The sequence below is a fragment of the Macadamia integrifolia genome, unplaced genomic scaffold, assembly GCF_013358625.1.
Source record: "Macadamia integrifolia cultivar HAES 741 unplaced genomic scaffold, SCU_Mint_v3 scaffold_170A, whole genome shotgun sequence".
Lineage (NCBI taxonomy): Eukaryota > Viridiplantae > Streptophyta > Magnoliopsida > Proteales > Proteaceae > Macadamia > Macadamia integrifolia.
In genome coordinates, this window is record NW_024870628.1 from 168,996 (window position 1) to 174,466 (window position 5,471).

Sequence of the window (5,471 nt, forward strand, 5' to 3'; positions counted from 1 at the left end):
GGGGGGGGGATCATTTACACTTTAATGGAATCATTTCCTACACCCATCAATATTTACCAAATATTAGTTCACCTATATATTCACAAAAATGCCCTTATGTCTAATATAACATCATTGGACTAATAATATAGGTATAATTATGAAAATGCCACTGTAGCATCTCATTTATTTAATTACCATTTTGCATTACTACATATTGCATTACGGAATTAAGAATAATGGTATTCTTGACTTTAGTATATTTTTTCGTAACAACTGTAAAATCCTCTAAAGTAGAATGGAAGCACCAAGATCTTAAGGCTATGTATGGAAACCAGAAAAGAATTGGAAAAAGTGTATATATATATATATATATATATATTGAATTTGAGGAGAAAAATAGACACATAAGAATATCATTATTGTAATTACGATTTTTGTCTTATTATGTCTTTTTATACATTTTTTTTCCTTTCTTTTCTTGGCTTCCAAACATAGCCTAAGAGATCAAATGATTATGGCTTTATCATCATCTGGGCTTCATTAGTGAGGAATAACCGAATAACCATCACAACAATATCAAATTTAAAATTCTAATAAAGTTCTCCTATAACTGACAAAACTAGAGCGTGTAACTAAGACATAAACACGAAAAAATAAAAGATGCAGACACAGGATTTACGTGGTTCAACAGGATAACCTATATCCACAAGGCAATATCACGGAACTGACTTCACTATCACAGAGAAAATTACAATATATGTATCTCACCCACAAAGCAGAGTATGTGAGACCCACTCAACAAGGAAACCTCTCACACTACAACTCAAATCACCAAAAGGGATCAAATACAAAAGAAATTACACTCAAAAGCATTCCTACAAGTGATCCCAAACCAACACGTACAGTAAAACCAACTCAGGAACCCAACTCTATTACACAGAACACAACTTAAATCTTACAGGGCTGGGAAAGTTCATACAACTATCCCACCCATTAAATCCCACCCCATCAAGTCTCCTCTAAACAAACGGGCCCTTAATGAATAAAACTGACAGTAACCCCAAGCCAACTTCGTCCGCAGCTTCTGTGGGGCAAACTTCTTTCACCATAGCCTATGAGGTGTTCACATGGAGAGACTATATCCATCCACCATGAACACAAGGTTAAACATATCTACACAACAGAAGAAAGTCTTTAATTGATCTGGGACCATAAGGCCGGCCTCCACCCCGTACTGGACCACTCCAATCAATCCTCATTCTTCAAACAAGTAAAACTACAATCTTACAGCTCCATAGGACTTTGAACCAAAGGTCCCCTCATCTAGTATCACCTCCGCCCTTTTGTAAATGGGGATTTTGCATACAAGTATACAACGCATGTGAATTGTGAACCAGGTAAACCAGGCTTTCATGCAATGTTAGCCCATGGGCCTATATCTAATTGGGTTCCACAAAGCCCAACCCTCGTCTGTGATCTCAATTCACGTTGGTCTTATCTAGTGGTTCGAGATGAGGTGGATGAAGGGGGAGGGTCCAACTGAGTCTCTTTCTATCATATTATTACAAAGTGTGCACCAACCTATCCATAACCATCACTTAAAAAGAAATATTATCATGCTCATGTGGAGATTTTGAGTAAAGTAGTGAGATGCACTAATTTTCCACTTTGACATAGTGATTTATAAGGTCAAAGTGTTTTAACTAGTTTGATGAAATGATCTTATTAAATGGTAAGGATATGTCATTGGTGGGCAATATGTGCCAAAAGGGCCCATAGAAATGATGGACTTTGGCCCATTGAATGGGATTAATCTGTCTTACAGCTCTAGTTTCTGGTTGGGCTGGTTCGATGGCTCTATACGAATTAGTAGTTTTTGATCCCTCTGATCCCGTTCTTGATCCATGTGGGACAATTATGTTCTTTTCCTTTCATGATCGTTTAGGAAAACCATTCATTGGGGTGGGTGGGGGTGGGGGGGGGGGGGGGGGGGAAGAGGTTCTAGATACAGTATCTAGAACACAAAATTAAACAGACCCAAAATCAAAACAAACCCAAATGGGTCATCGAACTCTCAAAGCAATCGCAACAGAAAAAAGCTTTCAAGTACACTTGAGGCACTATTGCATTGGTGGGTTAAAGAAATCATCTTCCCATGGATCATTGAATATATTAACAGGATATATAACGGGAAGGGAAGGCAAGATATGACCTGGGTTAAGGGTGGGGGCATGGGGGTGAGCTGCAGAAAGGGGATAGGGAGGAGAAGGGGTGGGGAAGGAAGGATGAGAACACGGACAAGGGGGGGGGGGAGCAGTGGTAATGGGGAGCCAGATGATGGGGCAACTGAGACAGAGAGATAATCTAGGGTTTTTTGAAATAGTAGGAGAGAAGGAGAGGTGGGACTTTATATTTTAGGGGAATTAGAAAAGAAATTCAAGGTAGGGAACTTTGAGTGCATATAGGGTGACTGTAGGGGAGTGATGGTAATTGTCCCTATCATTTTGTTTTTGTTTTTTTTGTTTTTTTGTTTTTTGTTTTTTTTATCGGTAAAAAAGGATAGTAGTGCTAGGGCTAAAACAAGGACGGGTTGGACCTGGCATTTTAAAATCCTAGTCCAACCCTAAGTCTTCTTAGTTGGGCCCAAGCTTGGTCCAACCCTGACTTAGGGCTTCAAGAATCCAACATTGGCCTTCAGTCAAAGTTGGGCCGGGTTGACCCTTATTGGCCTTGACCATAGGGAGGGGAAGAGAGATGCTTGGGCCGGGCCGGGCTAGCAAGAAAAAAAAATCTATTTTACATAAAATAACACCTTAATTATATCACTTATTATCTTCATATATAACATATTAAATAACAAAATGTATCTATGTTTTATATCAAGATATTTTTTACAATATGACTTAAAACAAGGCTGGGCTCAGTTCAAGGCCTCAACCCTAACATGGCCCAGCCTTGACTCAGGTCAGAGCCAGAAATTTCTAGCGTTGACTCATCCTCAGGGTCAAGGTATCTCAGCCCAAATCCTATTCAGGCTCAAGACGGGTTTGGGCTGACAATATCAAATCTACATCCCTAATTAATGCAATATAATAGATATTACATATGGCTCTATATTACATGATTCTTCTAGTAGCAGACCACAAGTAGTTATGGGTTAAGGCTTAATTAGTTGAATTTTTCATTAAAAAAAAATTATAAATGAATGATGTTGGAACAGTTGACAATCGTACTCAAAAGTCTTTCAACATACATAAGCCTTGAAGGTGATCAACTCATGGAATTGGATTTAGTTCCACTAAACTCATTCACACATTCATACAAAAGCAATAAAATTAGAAATTATGATGACCCATTTATAAGGTATAATGAATTCACACAATTACTGGGTTCAGGGTTTAGGGTTCAGACCTCAACCGATCCATCGGAGCTCAAGACTTAAATCATTTAAGCATTGATATCAGATAATTATTCTGAATGATTAATGTAATGCTTTCTCTTTATTTTGTTACCAACAATAGTTAATACAATTTGAACAGTAGTGAAGAACACCACTATCATCTACCAAATGAGGACTAGCTACCAGCTATTCATAACCATGTGACAACCTCGTAGAGCAGGATTTGAACAAAAATTCAGGGCATGGATGTTGAGTTTTTAATTCAGCTTGCAAGCTAGCTAGTAGCTAGGCTGGGGTTGGAATTTTCAAGTCCAGAACTGTGCAGGATGGGCCTGGGCTGAGGCCATGGATTGACTTTGCCCAGACCTATATATATATGTATATAAAACTATTATGTATAAATGTATTCAAGATAAGGACTCTGGATTAAGTATTCTACCCAAAAATACTATGGATTAGTATTATAATTCATATTTAATATATCATTGATTCAATAACTTAAAGATATACATATTTAGGTTAACCATTATTTTTTTTTTATGGGTAAAAAATAACATTAAAAAAAACACACACACACACACATACACACACACACACACAAACACAAACGCAGGGTGAAGCCCGGCCTGCCCCGCAGTCGACAGGGCCAGTCTCGAGCTAAGCAGTGGGAACAATGAGTTGGGCCTGACTTGAAAATTACCCGGTCCAGCCTGGCTTGGTTTTTATCCCTAGTATCGGAGCATCCATTATTCCTATCCTTTGGTTATCTTTCCAAGTGTTCTTTGGATGCCTAGCTACGTTTATTTATCCTCTCGACCTAAGCTTTGGGGTTTGGGTACTAATTTTTAACATACTTTATAGTAGTTTCCATCACATGTTAGGAAAATTAGGAATTGGGCATCCATAAGGTGTTTATAATGTGGGATTTATTTTTGGAGAAATGAATGCTTCCTAGTCGTGTAACTCTTGTACTAACACGGGGCCAACGAAGGGACACACATGAGCATCAAGAGGGTGAGTATTTTGAATTTCATGGGGGTGGGGATGTCATTTTTTCGCCCTCTTTATCTGAATTCAGGGGCCACATGACCAAGGAACGTTCTTTCCCTCTATTTATATATAAAACGTAATGTGGGATTCATAGTTTCATACCATCTACCCCTCTGCCCCTTAATAGGACATATATACCATATTTAGGTCTAAAATGTTAATTACTTAGATTTTCTTCAAATTGTAATTTCATTGTTAAGCACACTCTTTTAACGTGTTCATAATTAATTTTATCAAATGATTCTAAATGTTTTGGTGAGATGCTTCCTTATCTTCTATTTCTTTGTTCCCTTCCAAACACTTGGATTTCTTAACTGCTGCCTTGCAATCATGAGCAAAATAATATATAAGAGAGAGAGAGAGAGAGAGAGAGAGAGAGAGAGAGAGAGAGAGAGAGAGAGAGAGAGAGAGAGAGTTAGTGAAATGCATGGCTTCGAATCTGAAATGCAAGACGTGGAGAATCCGGTTGTGTTTGGTGATACCAGCCCCAGTTACCGACTCTATTATCTTAATTAAACAATCCTATTATTAAACAATATCGAGCGGCCATGCTTGTTAACACAAAATCCAAAGACCTAAACATCCCCCACATCATGCATGCAACCAAAAGTAAGAACCCTAAAAAAGGGGAGAGAGAGAGAGAGAGGTAAAACGTCTACCTCTTCCAACAAACATGTATGGGGGCCACTAATGAAAAACTTTTTCAAACTCCAGCTACTAAAGTCCTGTTTGGTAGGTATCATAATCCTTAGAAAATGGCATTATATATTTAAAATGCAATTTTTTCAAACACATTTCTAACAGCTCTAGTTGATCCATTACTTTCAACCTCAAGAGAATCCATGGTTGGCAGCTCATGTTTCATATTAGAAAATAATCTAAAAACAAAAGAGAAATTATAGTTATAAAAATGGTTTACTGTTGTCCCCTAGTCAACCACCTATATCCCTTTCACCTTGATTTTCTTTAGTATCAATTTCAACAAATCGTGGGTACCATTCACAAAATAAAAACCACTCCTTACTTTACTTAACTAATG